This window comes from Sinohyriopsis cumingii, chromosome 12, assembly GCF_028554795.1.
Source record: "Sinohyriopsis cumingii isolate HCF-2022 chromosome 12, ASM2855479v2, whole genome shotgun sequence".
Classification (NCBI taxonomy): domain Eukaryota; kingdom Metazoa; phylum Mollusca; class Bivalvia; order Unionida; family Unionidae; genus Sinohyriopsis; species Sinohyriopsis cumingii.
This window is the reverse complement of record NC_142972.1, coordinates 44,326,925-44,348,596: the sequence shown is the minus strand read 5'-3', so window position 1 is coordinate 44,348,596 and position 21,672 is coordinate 44,326,925. Positions and strand designations below refer to the sequence as shown.

The following is a 21,672-nucleotide window of genomic DNA, read 5'->3' as shown; positions in this document are numbered from 1 at the left end:
AATTTTTTCCCTGAGATAATTATCTCTTCCATCAGATTTTAACAGCCTAGAATCTGAAAAATATGACGCATTGCAACTTCCTTTTGTTAAATGACTATTGGACATGGCTGTTCCTGGATATGTTGGGCATCTTAATGATTACTCTCCCAGGACAGCTTTGGGATGCCCAAACTGACATGGGAAAAGGTCTAAGTGACCCTTCACATAAAACCTTGCTGGCTTGACTGTACTAAAATTTTAATGTTTAATGTATTCAGTTTTAATGTCCAATACTTATTCAAATTTTGACACAATACATAGGCCACCCACCCACCCCCTTAAGAGTAAAGTCTGGGATTTTGCTTTCCAAATTTTAAAGTTGCATTTCAAGTTATTGTTTACATGTCCTGAAGTGACCCCTTCACTTAGAATCAACTAATCTACTCTGACAATCTGCTCCTATTTTAGCACTTCCCTTAATGTCACCCAATTGAACTTGATACTGCTGAAGAAGTAATGACCATCTCATTAAATATCCATTTATCAATTTAGCTTGGGCCAAATAAACAAGCTGGTCTCCCCCTCATCCACAAAATGCACCAGCTGAACTGGGAAAAGGTCAAAGTGACCCTTCCCATAAAACCTTGCTGGCTTGACTGTACTAAAATTATAATATTCAGTACTTATTCAAAATTCAACACATTACAGTCTGTCATGTGCCAAGATAAGGTTACTCTCTTCAGGGGCAGGGATATTGTTTAGTTTAAAGCCATTTTAACTTTGTATACTTATGCATCATCATTAGAAGTTGTCAGATGCCACATTGGGGTTTTGTCTTCATGGTCATGGTTTCATTCCATTGTTTTAAGTTTTCCATCTTACTTTCCCTTCTGTATAGAAAATAACATCCTTTTTAGATTAGGTATAAGTTTAAGTTATTTTAAGGTTTTTCATTATATTTTTGCCCATTTTTTTAGGTCTGAAACTATTTCAGATTGTGTGATTCAACTTGGTATACATGCACATGTCCTTGTTAACAGGTGTGCATTGTACCCATTGGGAATCTTTTCTTTCTGCTTTCTAACTTACGAGCTGTTTATGATTTTCATTTGAAAATGAGTTGCATTTGCATCAGGGTCTTATCCTCAAGGTCAAGGTCACAGGTTGATATTTGAAAGTTTCTACTGTGTCAGCTTAATGCTATAAACGCTGTATAAGGTACAGGGATGATCCATGGTGCACTTACGCTTCTCATTTTGATGTGATGTCAGTTATCACTGTAATAGATTTATCTTCAAGGTAAAGGTCACTGAGGAAAATGTGTTTTACCCCTTCTCTGCATTTTGTCTTTAATGCTGTTTGAGATAGAGCTTTCCACATCTATCCATTAACATTACAGCTTTGTCTTAGCGGTCATAGATTGAATTTTGAACTGCTAATACCTCACCACGATAAGCAGGGGACAAAAATTCACTGTATTTGCCTGTCAATTCTCCAGAAAAGCAGAGGCAATTTAAATCAAACTTTGCGGTGTTTCTTGGGAAGTGCATCATCAAAATTATGTTTGTAGTGCTTCCCTCTTTGAATTTGTTTATGTCATTTCTTCTGTTTTCTCCATTGGATTTTGTTTTGTTTCCCTAGAAATGGTGTAATTTCTTAATAATCAAGTGAAAGACTTATTTTCAACTTCTACTCTAGTACTGTTGATCAGACTTATTAGGAATGTTTCTATGAACATGCTTTATCATAATTTGGTTCTTGTGGCTCAATTAGCAACAGTTTGGCTCTACTGCAACCATTCAGAAAACTGGCTTGCAACATCTCCAGAATGGATTAGCCAATTATGATCTGACTTTATATGAATGTTATACATGCTCTATCAAAATTATTTCAAGGGTGGCTGCCCTAGCAATGGTGTGGTTTCATTAGCTTCTAAATAAAAAACTCATTATTACCTTAATGAAAAATTGATGATCAATGCTTTTGAGCAATATGAAAGCTTTAAACCTTGCCATCCACGCTCATTACACACACACACACACACACACACACACACACACACACACACACACACACACACACACACACTCTCTCTCTCTCTCTCTCTTCTGACCTGAAATTTATCAACAGAGTTAGAACTGGTGGAGAACTGCATATTTGTATTGTAAATTTCTTTTTTCTTCTACAGTATATGGTCTTGTTTTGTTATGGCCATTCATATAATAACAGTCATTGTAATAAAGAATTAAATACAGTCACACGTTTGTAATGTATATGATAAATTATTCATTTATGTGTCATGTGCTCTATCTCCCTACCCCCATCTCAAAATCTGACCTTCCAAGTGTGCATTAGTGAATGTACAGTAGAAATAACACATTGCTATAAGTAAAACTGTTGTGGGAGAAACAAGCTACCACCATTAATAACTGTTAAATGTATCATGAGGTATAGATATAATTAGTGTTAATAGTTTGTATCCCTCAATCAGGTGATGATGTAGAGTTGTAATGGTTACATGCTGTGCCAAACAACCTCCAACTCTCAGTTACCACTTGTCAATCAAGCACTAACTAATTTCCCATACTTTTTTGGTGCCAGTATCTTCCACAACCTAATGGGGGGGGGGGGGAAGGGGGCACTCAGTGGGGGCAAGGGAATCTGCACCCAAACTTCTTCTCCAGGTTGCCTCTGATTGTAAATTTCTTTTTGCAAATCTATACTACTACTACTGCTGCTGCTGCTACTACTACTACTACTACATAGTAACGGAGGGCGCTTTAGACCACTCGGCCACTCGAGGCCCCCATAATGTGTGTGTGTGTGTGCGTGTGTGCATATATATATATATATATATATAGAGAGAGAGAGAGAGAGAGAGAGAGAGAGAGAGAGAGAGAGAGAGAGAGAGTATGGCTGATTAATACATACACACAAAAACAAAGGAAAAACTGACAATAAATTTAGTGAGAGATTAATTACATGCTTAGACTGTGGGAAAAAATCTGCTTTTAACATAAGATTATTAGTTTGCTTTTAGTTCAAGTGGAGGCTGTTTGTGTCAGTGACAAGGCATTAGTTCTTGGTTTTGGTAATTTTAAAAAGTTTCATGTTTATCTTAAAGACTGCATAGAGATAGTACAGGCCTCTTCTTGGATATGCAGCTCATCTATATTTCTGTAAATATTTAAAAAGAAATAAGTACCATCAACACGTAAAACGTACGAGTTTTTTAAGATTGTCACTAGAAGCTGTGTTGCATTGTACATTGTCAATGTCAAGGTCACAGGCCAATATTTGATGTTTGAGGAACAGGGATGAACCGTGGTACAGTAATAACAGAGTTTATTTGCTTTAAAAAAAATATTTATCATATATCCAAAACTAAACTATTGCATCTAAAATTTATCCATGTATTTAATAAAATAACGTCTTTTAAAGACATCATTAACAGAAAACATACAGAATGGACTTTATCCAAAATTTCTTGGAAACTGTCCCAGAGATCAGCATGTACTAAAAGTATTGCATGTAAAACTAAAAATACACATCAGCATGAGAATGTCATCATTCTGTTGGAGAAAGTTTCTTCGGAAATTTTTGAAATGTCTGAAAGAACAATATCACAGAAGAATTATAGAGATATGCAAAGAATTAGAAATGCATAGATGAACTTGAAACACTTAGGAAAGGAAATATTTTTGATTTTGATCAAGAACTATTTATAGAAATGGAATGAAAGAAAGATTAACTTCTGTCAGTACAAATTAAAATACTAGATAATCAACAAAAGGAAAATACCAATTCTTCATTACAGGAAATAACATAATAAAAATTGCCCAGAGCCAAACCGAACAGAAATATTTAACAACCCAAGCCATCAGTCAAGATTAATAAGAAGAAACCAGGTTATAGATCATTCAAGAACCTTAGGAACAAACATAAGTTTGAATCTAAAATGAAACAATGAACGAACAAAAATTAAACATGAAATTATCATATATGTAAGCATCAAGACTGTACCATCAGTCATGATTTCCTCAGAGGAAACATCAAAAACATTTCCAAATCAATAAATCAAATGGATTGTCAATGAAAACACATTAAAGCCTCAGGCCCAAAGAAGTAAACTTATGCCGAAGCTGTCAAAAATGGGGCAAGACAGACTACACAACAACATAACAAAGATCTAAAGACAATGCAGTAGCCTCATGAAAAGCTTGGAAGAAATTTTACAGAGATCACAGACAGAAGAAAAAACCAGTGATTCATTGAGATACAAATCAAAAACAAATGGAGAAAACAGAAGAAATGACAAAAACAAATTCAAAGAGGAATAGAGACAATATTAAATTTATCATATCAGATTTATACTGTCATAAAGGTGTTTTGTATTGTCCAAGGAGTGCATGATAATATAAAATCTTAAAATATACACAAACATTAAAATTTAACAGATATTTTTTATTCACAATGAGCAGCATATTCACAGGATAAAAGTACGTCTTTTGAACAAAATAAGCCTTCTTTAATAAAAAAGTCTTCTTTTATACACTCTAGCAGATGCGATATTTATGTAGAATTTTACATTGTAGCTTGTACACAACACATTTTTTAAATGTATCACAAGAAAACACTTCACTACCATTCTTATAGAAGAACTTAATTCTTTATGAACATTATTGCAAGATGAAGGGATTATTATTTTAAAATAGGCACTATAATAAGAATTAATAGGGTGGATTATATTAAAGAAATTTTTGTTGCTGTTGTACGAATCATGCCTTTTTTCATCACACAATGCATGGTGGCCAGTTTAAATGGTGGAGGAAGAACTCAGGAAAACTTTGGGAAGAACCATCAACCCACAGGAGGCTACTGACAAGCTTTCTCACATGCCCACACTGGCCAAGCCTGAGACTCCAGCCCATGTGGACAGAGGTGAGATGGCAGTGATTGGTAAAGGCAATCACTTTAGACCACTCGGCCACCCCAGTAAAGAATTAAAAATCAATTAAATGATAAAGTACATTGTACAAATGTTTCTGACAATCCTTATCAAGAAATTATAGTAAAAATAAATCAATGTATTTATGAAATCTCTGGAAAAATTTGTTCCATGTATGATGAATATGACATTTTCCCACAAATAATACATACCCTTCAGTGTTACATTCTACCTAAAACGATTAGAGCATTTGATAAATCACTACCTTTAGGGTACCCAGGCAGGCCTATAATTTCTGCATGTTAACTCTTACTGATAATACAGTTGTCCATCTTTATAACACTAGTTGGTGTCCATCACAGCCAACCACAAAGTACTGTTCTAGCACCTATTTGATGTATGGGGAATTAGTCACGAGCAAGAGGGTTTCTTCATTTCTTCATTTAATGGAACTCTGATACCTCGTTTTTGCCCAACTAGGGCATGTACAATGGTTTTATTCTTGCACTGCAAGATGCTTAATTGATCCTGGGAGAAGGAATTAGTGCCTCATCCCCCAGGCATTTATGTGTTCATAGAGCACTGATTAATTTGGCCTGCAGCCTGGCTTGGGACTAATAAGTCCCTAACGACCTGAATGTAGGGCCGTCATGAGTGGGAATGAACCCAACATGCACTCATGGTAAAGTTGAATTTCAGTCTGCGATTGAATGCATCAGGTGTAAACCCAAGCAGTATGTAATGTCCGCTGCAATTGGTTGCAGTGATGACGTCACATCTGGACACCTGGGTTTTGACAGGTGGAAATGGTTCCACATCTCTGTCAGTGTACGATGTCCGAGTGAGGCAAGGAAGCAAGGCACTCGACAAGCCTGCCATGTATGTTGTGTACACCCAGAAAAACCAGCTTGTACTTATTTCAAATCTAGTCCAGTTATGTAAATGGACAATGGTGCTTGTACTTAAATCTACCTTGTGCTAAAATAAACCATAGCATCATTGTGCCCGGCTGCCACCATACTGTTTTTGGACAAAGCACCGAGGGACGCTTAGTAACACATAGTAAATCACGACATAAATGCAAAAATATTTTCTTTTTTTTGCACTTCCCTCACTATGTAATGTTTTCATATATTCAACTATAATATGTGAGCGTGTATATACAGTAATAATATTTTATATTTTATTTCTTTGTCATCTGTTTGTATTGTTTTCCAATCTTTGTTTAGTAAAACTCTCCTATGTGCATATTATATATGTATTTATGTGTGTGTTTGTATGTGTGTGTGATTTAGATTTTTTAACGTAGCTTTAACAATTTTTCAGTCATATCGCTACAATGTCTGCAGTGTGGCAGTTTATAGTGATGTCTAACACTGGGGCATCATGCCGCAGACATGTAGCATGATGTCCCACCCTGTCACATTATCCTGACACAGGGGCCGACCAGTCCTAACACTAACCTCTTAATGCTGAGCGCCAATCGAGGCAGCTGTTAGTACCATTTTTAAAAGTCTTTTGTATGACTCAGCCGAGGGTCAATCCCATGACCTCCCGCGTCTGAGGCGGATGCTCTAACCACTAGGCCACCTGAGCAATATGTGTGTGTGTGTGTGAGTGTGTGTCTAAAATGACTGTGTTGAAACTAATAATATTTATTTATATCTACTTTGTTTTCTTTTCAGTTAGCGTTTGTGTGTAAGATGTGTTGGCTGTTGTCATTAGGGACAGCAGTTTATTTGTTCCTGTTTCTATCAATACATGCCGAAAATTATACCTCCCAGCGGAATGTAATTGTATATATCTTTTAATTAAGGAAATGTATTACCCACCTAGTATAAATATAATCAACAAGACCTGCTCTTTTCTACACCATAACTTTGACGAACATAATGCATTCTTATATGTTCTAAACTATCATTCAAAATTATGATTTGTTCGTAAAACAGTTATTGAAATAAACATATAAATTTACTTTCTTCTTTTCTTAACTTTGTTACAGATTAACACATCAGAATCAGAAAATGTCAATAAAATCACTAACGCATAATACCAACAAAACAAACAAACAAATAAAACCCCAAAACACAGATTGATGCATTGTTTTTAAATATTAGGAATATCTATGCAACATTTGTAGATTATACAAGCATATCACATCAGATAAGCAGAGTGTAATTGTATGCGCTAAACAAATGTAAGAAATGGTCACTTTACTACATACAGACATCTCTATTTAAAACATGAATCACATATAAGAATACTGTATCGCCATTTTTTAATGTGGGGGGGGGGGCTGGCAGTTCCCTTGGAAAATGTAATTGTATATAGCTTTTAATTAAGGAAATGTATTAGTCACATAGTATAAATATAATCAACCACTACTGTTCCTTTCAACAACATAACTCTAATGAACATAATGCATTCTTATATGTTCTAAACTATCATTCAAAATTAGGATTTGTTTGTAAAACGGACATGCATAATATAATCCCTACCCCCCCAAAGAAAACATTGATACATTGTTTTTAAACTTATGGAATACATATGAAACATTTATAGATTTTACATGCATAATGTCACATCAACTAAGCAGAGTGTAATTTTGTGCACTAAATAAAATATAAGAAATAGTCACTTTCCTACACACATCCCTCTCTGTGTGTATGTTAAAACATGAATCAAATATTAGAATACTTCATCGGCTTTATTTAACGGGGTGGGCATGGGGTTGGCAGTTCCCTTGGAATTTTCATCTCAAAATATTCAGGGTATATCTATCGGTGAGGAAATGCAAGCAATTTGTGTATTATAGTGTTCTAGAAAGATTCATCAAATTTGATTATATGATTTATACAGCCTGCAGGCTTTAAAGCACCACTGTAACAAAATATTGGAATGCACATCTTTATTCAGATGAACAAATTTAACGTCTGGTACATGATTTTCAGTAAGAACAATAATACGAACAATATCACGGAAAAGAACACTGAACGCCATTACACCGGTTCGCCTTGTCCAAATGGCTACTTTTAGAAACTGATTCCACTGCGTGTGACGTTTCACAAAGGTAAAAAGTACAAGCGCCATAAAATGCCAATAATGTGTGAGCCACCTGTGCAATTGTTCAAATCAATTGAGTCAGAAATTTTGAAAAATGATTCATTCTAAAGTTGGAATTTAGTGTACAAAGTGTATATTCAATATACTGATTAAATACCAATCAATAAAGTAAAAATGACTTATAAATAGTTTGTATGCATAAGAAAAAATAAGAGAATAAAATTTTGATGGTGGTAACGAAACAAATCAAATTAGGTTTTGTTGTTAATATAGATTCTCTAGCTGAATGAGAACCAGGATTATTTGAAATGAGAACCAGGATTATTCGACCAGGCAACTTTGAAAGTAACTGCATTGCATCTCAGAAATATCTCAGCTTGTCTGATATGGTCTCCCTGCACTATGTTTGACCAGGCTTTTTAAACAATCCAAGATGACTTCAGAGAGAGCTAATTCCCTGAAGACCTTTTCTAGAACTAAACTTCTGGTCTGAGTGTGTTAGGTGCAGACTCTTTATCTAGCTCTGATCTGCATATCAAAATGCACAGAATCCAAATTATGTAATCCAAAATAAAGCCATATATGTACTCTCCATACACACTCTTTTCCCACTGATACTGTATGTTAGAATTTCCAAAAATATTATTTTGAGTAGGAACTTACTTGCAACTTAATCCTTTTTGAGCAAATTAATTCAAAATTAAACTATAACTACCCAGCTCTATTTTAAGCACTTTATACCACTAAAAGAGATTCAAATTTCCCTTCAACTGGTCACTAATTTTATTGTTTAAGTATTAAAGCAAACTTGTTATAATTCATTTTAATTAGCTTTACAAACACATAATCCAACTGTCCTACAGACTCCTTTGTTTCAGTTTCTCATCACTGTAACTTGACACCATAGCATTTGAATAGCTGCTGATAACATAGTATTGACCCCAATTCTCTGCCTTTAAATCTAACAGTAGAGTTACTCCTCAATCATTGACATACTGTTATTAAATTTATGGAGAGAATTTAGAAAATTTATACACAAATATATCTTCTCTTCTAAAACTTATATAAATACCATAGCACCTGAAATAACTAAATTTAATATTGCTGTGATATATATGGAACTGCGACATATTGAGAACCATGTTATAGTGGGCACTATCAGAATAGGTTAAATAATAGTTTTGCAAAAGAAGTCATTAAGATTCCAGTAACTAATGGTTTGGTATAAACTTGCATTTTGTTTCAGTATACAATTAAATGTGAACCCACTATAACAAGTTGGTTGGGGTCCATAGAACCTGACCATGTTATGTACTGAACTGTGTTACAACCAACCAAGTAATAATGCACGTACCAAAAAATGTGGTGTGGTGATCATAAAAGTGGGCACAAACTATGTGCTTTTGGTTAAATGTAGACAAAATTAGTCTGAAATACACTTGTATATTGACAACTTTTGTATAGTACAATCGATAATGCGTTAAGTATTGTACATGTGTATGAAAAGCCATGAATTCGATTATAGATCAAAATGTTATAAAATTTAATGTATCACGTACATCCTGTTAGAAAACACAAATAAACATGCAAATGGTAGTTCTCAGTTTATCTATATCCCATTGTCAACAAACATGTGTCACTAAACAGTTCAGTACAGTATTGTCACCAGTAGCAAATGGCTATAGTTGTTTGCATGCTAAATGTACTTAAATTGGCCTAAAGTTTGGTCAGCTGGAGACAGCTATCATCTTGCCAAGGCTACCCAGTTGATGAGGCTATTCATAGAGAAATGAAAACATGAAAAAAATTAAAAGATTTAACACTTTCAATTAATTTGATGGGCAGATATCTATGGTTTCAAAAGATTGGAAATTTAGAATTTGAGTTTATCATGCCACCATTGGTAGTGACTGTAAGCATAAAAGTTTTACCTGCCAAAAAAGTAACTTTCACAGCAGAATACACATCTCCAGTCACTTTGGATAATGCAACAATCCATCAGGTTCTGTTGCTTTTAAGTAAGTTTGGTGCTGACTTTCTTTGATGAAAGGTGCTTTGTCTTTATTGAAGATTGTAGTCAGCTTGCTTCAATAAAGGTTGCATGTGTTATTGAAGTCACCGATATAGGACAGCTTTGGAGTATCAAACAAATGCCCATTTGTTATTGTGGTAGCAACATCAAATAATAATAGACCATTGATTGACTGTATTTTTGTTTTCATTTGCTTAGTATTTATACAGAATGATTGTGTTTGAAAGGTAATCAGTTTTCTTAGAAGTTTCAGCAAAATTATTTTTTCTTGGTACATTAAAAAAAAATTAGCTGTCATTTGCTTGATTGTAGCTGTTCCAGCTCCTGTCTTCAAAAGTTGGTCAATTGTAGCTAGTCTGGTAGCATAACTAATTGAGCGTATCACAGCATACAGTACTCGGGCCAGATTTCAGCATAAGCGGATTATGATATTGCCATGCACTCTTACGATGGTTTATCAGTATGAACAAAGGATTTATTTATGTAAAAATATTTTCCAGTGCAGTTTATATCCATGTTTGAGGCTTCCCCTCATTATGGTGCCTTTGAATTTCTCTACTCCAAATCTAAGATTGTATATACAAGTTTAAATAGCCAACAATGTTGATGCAAAAAAAGCAATTGCCATATGGTATATTTTGTCATCAATAAGGAAACAAAATCACAATCTGTTACAATAGTGAAGCCAACCGCAATCCCAGAATAAACTTTTGTACTTTATTTTTCATTTTATTAAAGAAGAAAAATACATGTATATGAAAGTTCTGGAGCCACACCATGATCGTCTTATAGTAGAATTCATATACGATCTCTTGCCCGAAATGATAGTAAGCTTTTTATGTTATTTATCATATTTTTAAGATTTTTGTTTTGTTTTTTTGTTTATGAGAAAAGTCATGTATATGTAGCTGGAATCGTTGATTCAATCATGGTTATATCCGAATTAATGTTCTAATGTAGCATGCAATAGCGGTGTCACTCTGTTAACAGTATTATTATTGCCGCACTTTTCCAAGAAAAGGTGGTAATTAACTTGTTGTGCCAGTCGTACATGTGTGTGTGGATTTTTAATGCTGGACAGCTACACTGTTTTTGACAGATAATGCACACTTTGGGATGTCATCAGGAATAGTCAACAGATGTGCACAGTGGTTTTGGAATATGGATCCATCCCATGGATGTAGAGCTTGGGTGGTTGGTGGGAAACTTATGCAGGTATAAAGTGGGAGGGGGGTATAAATAGTGATGACTGATATAAGTATAAGGTTTAAAGTGCCATACCAGTGTATATAAGGTAAATACAATTCAATATTATTTGAATAGAAAATCAAGTCTGAAAGTGGTATAAAAAACCCGATGAAAAAATTCGCCATAATAACTGAGAAATACGCTCAGGTGTGTTTTCGAAAATAATACACATCGGACCAATTTTATCGCTTGGTAATTTCCAGAGTGTGTTGATCGCCTGACATCATATTTTGAACACACACATTACTTCCATTTCTATCGAAACATAAACAAAACACTTGTTCCGTTCCATATTAGCTAGTTTGAAAAGTTTTATCATCACAGTTATGCCAAGAGGATATCGTGGAGGTACAAGCAAGGGCAGCGGGGCCAGGTGTGTTACAGCAAATTGTTGGAATTCAAATGCTGATGGGTTTTCCATGCATTCCTTTCTGAAAGACCAAGCACTTCATCGCAGGTGGACAGATTTTGTAAAAATCAAAAGAGCAAACTGGGATGGTCCAACTGAGTTTTCTGCCCTCTAGGCTCTAGTCCTTTCAGTTCACACAAGAATGCTTCCCATTTAGGTATAAATTTGATGTTGAGCATATGGGTAGGGCACCAAAAGAAAGTCAAACTCAGTGCTGCTGCTGCTCCGTCATTCCACTGAGTGAAGGAAACTGACAACCAAGCCAAGGTAACTGCAAATGTATCAGAAACTTCAACACCAAAGCATCAACTGTGTAGGCTTGAAATGTTGTCACCATCAGAGTTAGTAACTTGTTAAGTGTCACCACCAAAGAAAGTAAGAAGGGGCTATTCAAAGAGAGAAGTTGCAAGGGTGAGTTTTTAATGCCATGTACCATATTATATACAGTAGTCCCCCTCTTATAAGGCCACCCCTAATGCAGCAGGGAAGTGGCCTTATAATGCGGGTGGCCTTTCTAGAGGGGGATGACAAATGCGAATAGTAAACACATGAAAAAAGTCACAAGTACATTTAATATTTTAATTAAAAAATCACATGCATGATGTGAAATAAATGTAAAACAAACTTTGTCATCATTTGCAAAGAATGCATGAATAACCAATGATACAGTTTTAAAACTGTCTTTATAATTATGTTACAGTTCACATCACGTCACTTTGTTGGTAATAGTCTAAAAAACAAACCAGTCTCATCACATTAAAAATATCCTTGCTGTCATATCCCCTGCATATATCGTTTAGTCTTTTGTTCCAATCTTCGACAACACTATTATTAACATCAGCTGATTCGCCGCTAATGACAGAACACTTCATATCGTGTCTCACTTGAAATATGTGCAACCATCCGTTACTTGCGGTAAAATCGTCATATCCCAGTTCAACTGACAAAATTTTTGCTTTTTCTTGTCTTTCAAATCAGGATACAAACGTCTCCTGGCTCAAACAATCTTCCTTTCTCCGTCCATTTCACCTTTCCACTTCTGCAGAATTGTTTCATTATCTTTCACGATATTGTTTATCTGAGTCTTGCCGACGTTAGTTTTCTGCAAGGATCCTCGACGACCCCCCCCCCCCCCCCCGGTCAGTTGAATTACTTTCACGTTCTCCTCTAAACTGAGAATTTGTATTTTCCTCCATGACATGTTGATCTTTTTGCAGTAAGTTATTCATGTTGCCAACTACAATACTGATAAAACAATTTTGTATGCACCTAAACAAATTGCCGTGTGTTTTTAAAGGAAGTGATCTTGTCACGTGATTCGTTAGTCGCAGTCTGGTACCCTATTGTTTTTATACATTTCTTGAAACTAGGTGAGAAGCCAAAACGGCTTCGATATGTACCATTAACATCACGCAGATCTGACCTCGCGGCCCCTAGGATTCGTAATTTTGACAATTATTGTCAGTAGTAATAGCCACTGATTACCAAAGCGAACAAGCTCAACATCTTACTGGAAGCCATAAAGGCTATTAAACCATTTTCCTGCTGACTTTGGTATTGTACATCGATACTGCCACTTCTCAGCTGTTACTACTGTATTCTTAACAATTATCAGAGTGACTAAACCGGACATCTTATGATAACATAGCAATAAGGCTAATTGGATTACATGTACGTACCCTTTTGTATGGATTAAAATTTGAGTCTTTCTCGGTTTTTATGGAATAAATTTGGCTTCTCGTGAGGCGTAAATGATATAATATTAACTTTAGTGGTAAATGTACTTTACTCAACACTTCTTTCAGTAACGAAAACCTGACATCGGGAAACAGAAATCGGATTACTTAACACACGTTATGAATACAATACTGGTTCTGGATACATATTCAAATAAAATGCGGCCGCTTGTGAGGGGTAAATTTTATGATTTGGCACTAATATGCTGGCCGCTGGTCGCGTTAGGCGGGTGGCCTTTCGCGAGGGGTACTTTTGAACACAAACTCGTCGGTGCCAACGGATTCTGGCCGTAAGGAGCGGGTGGCCGCTGGTCAGGGGGTCTGTTCAAGAGGGGGACTACTGTATATGATATTCAACAGATCAGTCACTGCAACATTTCCATTTCTACCCTATAGAACATTTTTTCATAGTTTTCAAAACAAATGCATTAAATATCTAATCAATCAAGAACTGAGATATAAACAGTGGATAAATAGTCACAATTTTCATGTTGCCTTCAACTTTGTTTGACCATGTGAATAGAAAAATCTTTCTGCTGGTAGATTTAAAAGGCCTACATATATTTTTCATTGTCGGACAAATGTGTGAATCAGATTACATATAGATATTTACAAACGTGACGAGGTTTATTCCCATCTGAAATGAATACAAATCTGAATACATGTAACACAAAATGAAGTAGAAATTTTACAATATTGTGTTATGATTTTTTTCAGTGGTGGTGGTGTTGTCATGTTCAACAATTTTTCAGTCGTATCTTGGCAACAATCATTTAAGTCCATCAAGTTTTTCGATTAGTAGATCTATTTCTTATTGATCAATGATATTTGGTATGCAAAAGCATCTTATGGAGCACATGTCATATAGGTACATGTATGTGACTTTGATTTAACTGTATTGGTCTAGTAATTTATTGAATTTAGATACATTTTTGTTAGTGCACACTTTAATTTTCATGCAAGATAGCATAAAACCAAGCTTTGGTGAATATATTTTATAACTTATAGGATCTAAAGTATTTGACAAGCTTGAAGAGATTGTGACAGCAGACAAATGAAAAAATATGTACCAATGCTGTCATCTGGACAAGCTTCAACAAGCTTCAGGGGTACAACTCTGTGATAAATTTTTTTGCACCAAAGATGACTGGTTTCTCCTATCATGGAATGCTTTCAAGGTAAAGCTTAAATTATTGCACACACAAAAATTCTGATTCAGGTTTTTCAGTGTTGTATTTATAGTCCATTATATTCATATTCAAATTAAATCATAGATATCAAGATCTGATCTTTTGATATCCTACAATGTAAAATTGTATAACAGTTTTTAGTGTTTTGGAATGTTTGCAAATAAAGTATCTATAAAAATAAGTTATCTGTATTCTGATAGAATGATAAACTGTATTTTGCATCTTTATTTACTTTGAAATAGGCTTTAGCTAGCTGCATTGCATTTTAATGAGAGCCAGATATAAAATACTGTATCCAAAGTACAAGAAAGGAGAATACACTGTCAGGAAAATCCTTGTCGACTCAACATATGGCAAGAATATACATTAGTAATTAATGAACATAAAGGCATATATCACTTAGAAATATAAATACTGTTGTACCAAGTGTATGTACCTATATTATTTTTTTAAATTATTAAATTCAAACAGTAAAGGCGAAATATTTGTTAAAGTTGACACTCCTTTAATTTTAAAGGTCATGAATTTTCCCTGTGGTAAAATAGTAAAAAATATACAAACAATTGTAAAGACAAATACTTTTAATTCATGTATTAACGTCAACAAAAGATTGCAGTTTTTGGCTTGTACAATACAATGCATATTAAATTTAATTTGCAGATTATGTCAAATGTCTGATGAAAACAGCATTCACAACTGGACAGGTGTCTCACATGAATGATGAAGGAGTAAAACTTACGGTAGATGTATCACCACCATTGTGTAGTCTGTATGAGAGGCCTGACAAGGATATTGCTACTCAAAATCTTCTTAGCAGGTTTAATTGCTGTCAGCCTCATGAAAGCCAGTGTGGTTCAGGTTTTGATCAGGAAAGGCAGTACCGATCCTCTGAAGAACACATGATAGAATGATGACCCTCACTTCCTTGCCCAAGAAGTGCCAACACCACAGAGCAAATTGTCTATATGCTGTATACCGATGTCTTCTGAAATAATAATTTGAAAATTGAATTGAAAAAAAAATTTGCTTTATGCATTAGATCAAATTCGGAAATCAGAAGTTTTAGTAGATAGTATTAGTAGTGACCCAGTGTGATTTATCATTATTTTGTATATCAATAAAGTTAAATGATTCCAGTATATCTGTGCATACATACATACATACATACATACATACATACATACATACATGCATACAAACATACATACATACATACATACATACATACATACATACATACATATATGACCATCTTATTTTGCGACACAAAAAATGAAATAAAACAATATTTGTACATGTATGTGTGTTGTTTTTTGGCATGATTCATCAGTATCACTGGTATAAAGGTTAGGCAGTGTAGGCCTCCAGAACATGGCTTCAATCCAAGAAGATGTCATAAAAATGACTTGAAAAAGTGGTTTTTTTATTTGCTGTATTAATAACCCCAATACTATGCTGTCATGCATAGATCATGAAAGCAAAATTTATGAAAACAAAAGAACATGAAAAATTACTCCGATATTTTACTTACTCATTTCCTTGTTCTGGATGTTCTCCAAATTGTTGTCTATACTGGTAGTATGCAACTTTTAAAACATTGATGTGGAGACAAACTGCAATGAACCCTGGATGGTGTGCTATACACTGTATCCCCTGGTATTCATTGCGGATACTTGTGACCTTCTCTATGTCACAACAACATACACATTCCCTTGCTGTAGGCATTACCAAACAATGTCCACATTTAAACGCAAATAGAGTTTTCTTTTTTAATGCATTGTGCTGTGCTTGTCAAATTTAATCTCATATTTATGAACACATCATTAGCACAGTACAATGACACAAACTGACTAAAGTCAGGAACAGATAAAACTTTTAGTACAGCACTGTAAAATTAAATTAGATATGAAAGAAAATAGAAGTTGCAAGAAGATGCTTACCACTGACAAAAAAGGTTTATTTCATAGTTTATCAAAATCAACTATTAGCATAGATATAAGAAATTCGAAATTTTAACTTATAATACAGGGTACAGAATATGAATTCAATTTTAATGTCATGAGGGTAATAGTGGAAAAAAGCGGACCTCCTCTCCTAGAAATCTTAAGTACTTCTAAATCATATCAACTTGTTCACAGGTTTTCAAAGCTTACAACTGTGATCCGATGTACCTTTTACTTATCAACGTATAGATATGTCTCTACCCATGAAATGCTATACACTTGTGCAGCCTTTATTACAGGTGAGGAAAAAATCCAAATTTGTAAAGGAACAGGAGACTGTCTATATCGTCGGATACACAGATTTATCATAGGCCATAGACATATTCAATTACCATGAATTGTCCGGCAATCTGTCTTGTCTTTCTTCTTCGTCATCTTCATCTGCAACTTCGGATTGTTTGGTATTGGAAATATAGGGTTCAAACTGGTACTGATTAATTTGGGTGACGATACCAACTGAGCCTTTGTTTACAACAAGTGTTCATAATGTGACGTCATGCTTTGTTTTCACTAAATACTGGAAGTCTTCGGCGGATGCCTTCGGTTATGATCGTAAACAGGTGCAAACGCGATATTAGGTAGGCTCCCATGCAGTTATTACTGAAAATTTTTCAATTGGATTTTTTACATTCGTATTTTGAATATATAATCTCTTTAACCAAGAAATAAACTGAATAAATGTAGATGCACTGTTGTGGCACTTTAAAGGCTACTTTGGTGCAGATGTCTGGCTATGTATCAAAACATCTTAAGTACACTATTACAGGTCAGGGATCACAAAAAATAAATTATTAAACTCATTTCATATATTTAATTTGAAATGAGATCCTTACTTTATTAGAGAACTGAATTTAAGCAGCTTACCCAGAGTGGATATAGAATGTCTGCCTTTTCATGTGCCTTCTGCTTCCTTAATATCAGAACCCGAAGAGCTTAAACTCTATTAGATCACATTACTTGTCAATCCTTTGCTTGTGAAAGCTGCATTTTAAGCTCATATTATATTTGAACTGGCTATTATTAGCCAGGAATTAAAATGACAGAAAAACAAAGATTTTCTTTTGTGTCTTGAATAAATGTATTAAGTGACTGGAAATATATATTTGATTTAATTTATATCAGATTTAATTGTTTGTAGTCTTTCAAATCTTTTTATTTTTTAATTTCATTATATGTCAAAATAATGTAGTTCTGCTTACTAGGAACTCAGTACTTTTCCAGAAAATAGTTTGACCATGACTGTTCATTTTAGTAAACATATAAGGCTGACCTGGTTCCCAACCTTAATTCAAAATTAGTAACAGCCACATGAACAAGTATGTCACCAAATTTGACTTTCCTAAAGGATTTTGGCGAATTCCACTAATAGAAAGAGCAAAGGAAATTTCGGCATTCGTGACTCCAGATGGACTTTACCAATATAAAGTAATGTCATTTAGGATGAAATGGTCGCCAAGTACATTTCAGCGTCTCATGAATATGATTACCTCTGGTCTTGACAATTGTGATGATTACATCGATGATGTCATCATCTACAACAACATCTGGAAAGAACATTTTGCAACAATTCGGAAATTATTTGACAGACTCACTCAGATGCATGTTTGACAATCTATCTAAAAGTGAGTTCTGCCATGCTAGTGTAACTTTTCTAGGACATATTGTTGGACATGGACAAGTTAAACCAATAGATGCTAAGGTCAAGGCTATCTCTGAATTTCCCGTGCCTGTTAATAAAAAGCAGCTGATGCAATTTTTAGGTATGGCCGGACACTATTGGAAATTTTGTTCCACTTTTTCTATAATTGCTGAACCCCTGACAAATTTATTGAGTAAGAAAAACAAGTTCCTTTGGACTGAAAAATGACAGGATGCTTTTGACATACTTAAAAAAACGCTTATGTCAAGTTGTTTCCTTCTGTTGTAGCCAGTTTTCGAGTTATATGTTAGTTTTTCTTCAGGTTATTTGGATTGTAAAAGATTAATTCGTTTCTCTGGAAATATTTTTGTGATCTTACAGAATTCTTGAACAAAGATATTTCTTAAATAATTTATTTGGATTTTTAAAACCGGCCGATTATATCTTGTGTTTCTTTAATTAAGGTACTGTATACAAAAACATTGAACAGGATACAGCATATGTCATCGCCTTCCATCTTGATTCTTCATTGGGACTCGAACTTGAATTCATTAGAACATTTTATTATTAAGACTTCTAAAATTGTATTCATGAATTATTCTTGGATTATTTTTGGATTTGATTCTTGAAACTGCAAGTTTTTATTTTTTCATTTTTATAGTATTTTTCCAGGGAAATAAATTATTTGTAAAAATTTCAAAGCTTGTTATTTTCACTCTTTCTTGTGTTACTGTTTATTCAAGCCTAAACACGTAACATAAGAAAGTCTACTTTGCTGTTTTAAAGAGATTTGTAAAGATATTCATGTCTGTAGTCTTTGATGTATATAGTCATGACATCACTGAGACAAATCTGGTCTCTCACTGATGCTTCTGAGTTCCGTTGTAATACAGGTGTTTGAAATCATAATGAAAACAAATTCATACAGAGCTGTGATGTTAGACTATATAGTAAGTAATGAAAATTGATATAGGTTGGGAGATACATGAAGGAACAGTTTTTAAGGCCGTCAGAATTGTGCAGCCACCTCCAGGAACCTACCACTTTTCATTATGGCAGGAATTGTTATGTAAACTCAAATTTATATCAGGACACTGTGAGATAATGCTAGAACATGTATTTTAACATGTAATATGAAAATACATTATTATCCAAAATTGTTACCAAACTTACTAAAATCTACAAATACTCCTTGCCACTTTCAACCAGCTGACAGCTTATCTCCTAACCAGAATGGACTTAGCAACAGTGTAGACTATTACTACTTTCATAGGTGAAGAACTTAAAATACGGTGGCATCCCAAACTTGTGGAAAATCATCAGCTGCAGAGAAGGTGGTTAGAAACTATCCCTAACAAGATTGGTAGCAAGTAAAACGTTAGTAAATAGCTCATTTTTATGCATATTACATTTAATAAAATTAGTTCATCATGATCAGTTCATTTTTCTTTAAGTTAAATAATTAAATAGCGGTTTGGAATCTAAGTTGATCAGAGTAAAGGGATCCACGATTATCCCTATGTTACAAGATGTACCGTTTTGTATTGACCCGTAGTATAGTGAGGGTATTATCTGTAATAACAAATTCACTCTTGTTTTGTAGAGATTTTAAATACTGTGTATTTATTTTCATCAGTATCAATTTCCATGGTTTTGCCTAAAAATTACTTTTTAGTTAATGCTAAAGTTTTTGGAGTATGAAAGTTCCTGTATTGCTTTCACAGAAGAATCACTGTTGGTTGGGTGCCCTACAAAAGTAGTGACTTAAAATGTTCTAATGTCTTTGTAAGATACTGATAATTAGATAAAAAGGAATAGAAACTAAGAGTGTTGTTTATCAGTCTGGAAATTGTCAGCAGTAGAGGTTGTCAGCATGCTGGTCATAACATTGTTTGAACTTTTAACATTTAGGAAGTAAACATATCATTTAAATGAAAGTTTCCAGCAACAGTGTCTACTATTTATATTTTTATTTATATGTTCCTTAGACTTATCAGATGACATGATACCATTTCTTGCTGAAGACATGGTTTGCCATTTTTATCTCCCCTGACAGGCATGGTGTTAATGGATGAACCAAGGGAGGAGAAACTTTCTGTCTGACATTCATGTCATCACTCTTCCAGTTATCTGATCACTCTAGATTCACTGAAACCCCTTCAGACCCCATAGCCATTAGGTTCAGAAATGAAAATATAAGAAAAGTGTATTATGTATTAAAATAATCTGGTTTGATATTGTTTGCTCTAAGTATTTGCACCCTTTTAAGTATGGTTTCTTCCATGCATGCCTGGAGGCAGAAGTCTACCTAAATTCTTTGTGTGCAGATATAGTGCTTGCACTTGTGACTTCAAAGAAAGACCTATATGACTTGTTGTATCCTAAAGTTGCATTCATCTTTCTTGTTTTTGAAGAGCTGACTAATGATCAAAGCTGAATCAACATAGGCTTGCAGTTACTTTGGCAATCATGTGTCCATCTGTACACATGCCCATAGATTCTTATATCCTTTTACTTATAAGTTAAATAATCTTGATGTTAAAATTGGATATGTGGCCAGCTCCTCGAGGATAGTTGGTGAGATACATGTTTATGAGGCCAGTTCCTCAAACATAGTTGGCTAAGGAGACATGTATATGGCCAATTCCTCAAGCATAGTTGATCATAGTCATGAATATGTGGCCACTCATCAAGCATTATAGTTTTGGCCAGTTCCTCAAACATCGTTGGCCATAAAGACATGTTACTTTGCATTTTATTACATTTTGATGTGTACAACAACAGTGTAGCAAGGCTGGGGGTGAGGGTGGCTTCACACAAAAATAAGCAGGTCATAACCATTTTGGGCTTTTCATAAAATAGCTAAAAATATGTTACACGTGAATTAAATATAATTTTCAAATTATTAATACAATGTAAGCATATATTTGCACTCGATGTATGATATTTCTCTGTTGAACTTGTATATTGCTTTAAGGGGTTGGGGGAATATCATTGAAAAACCTCTTTAGTATGTAATAAATGCCAACAAAGCATAAACTGATGTTCAAAATTTCCCTCTTGACCATTTTTTTATGCTTTCCAGAAAAATTAATGTGTAGGTTTTCATCTCCATTGTTTTACTCTTTTACAATGCTTAAAGGTGTCTTTAGCCATTCTGATTGTTGGTTTAGTGTTTAAATCCAGTTTGCATGTTGGAGAATGGTATCTTGATCTACGAGTGGTTTATGATGCATTTGCTTAACCTTATTTCCATGGGTAAAGTGACTTAGAGTATTGGAGTCTTCCTGGATGGAATGTAAGTCCATCACAGGCTGACCATGGCAGTCAGAACCAGTTCCCTTTTATAGCTGACCAAAGGGAGCAGACTAGAATAAAAACAGATTTTCAAACCCTGCATTCTGATTCATTTTGTTCGCAATATC

At 34.4% G+C, this 21,672-nt stretch overlaps 1 protein-coding gene and 1 long non-coding RNA gene across 4 annotated transcripts in view; both read left to right on the top strand.

Annotated features, from left to right (window-relative positions):
* LOC149786358 (transmembrane protein 135-like) overlaps positions 1–21,672 on the top strand; it is a 352,299-nt gene that overhangs the window by 274,417 nt on the left and 56,210 nt on the right. The window lies entirely within an intron of this gene.
* LOC149786359 (uncharacterized) lies at positions 11,631–15,588 on the top strand. The gene is made up of 3 exons (XR_016424908.1): positions 11,631–12,090; positions 14,424–14,593; positions 15,266–15,588. It is a non-coding gene; the product is annotated as an uncharacterized LOC149786359 (long non-coding RNA).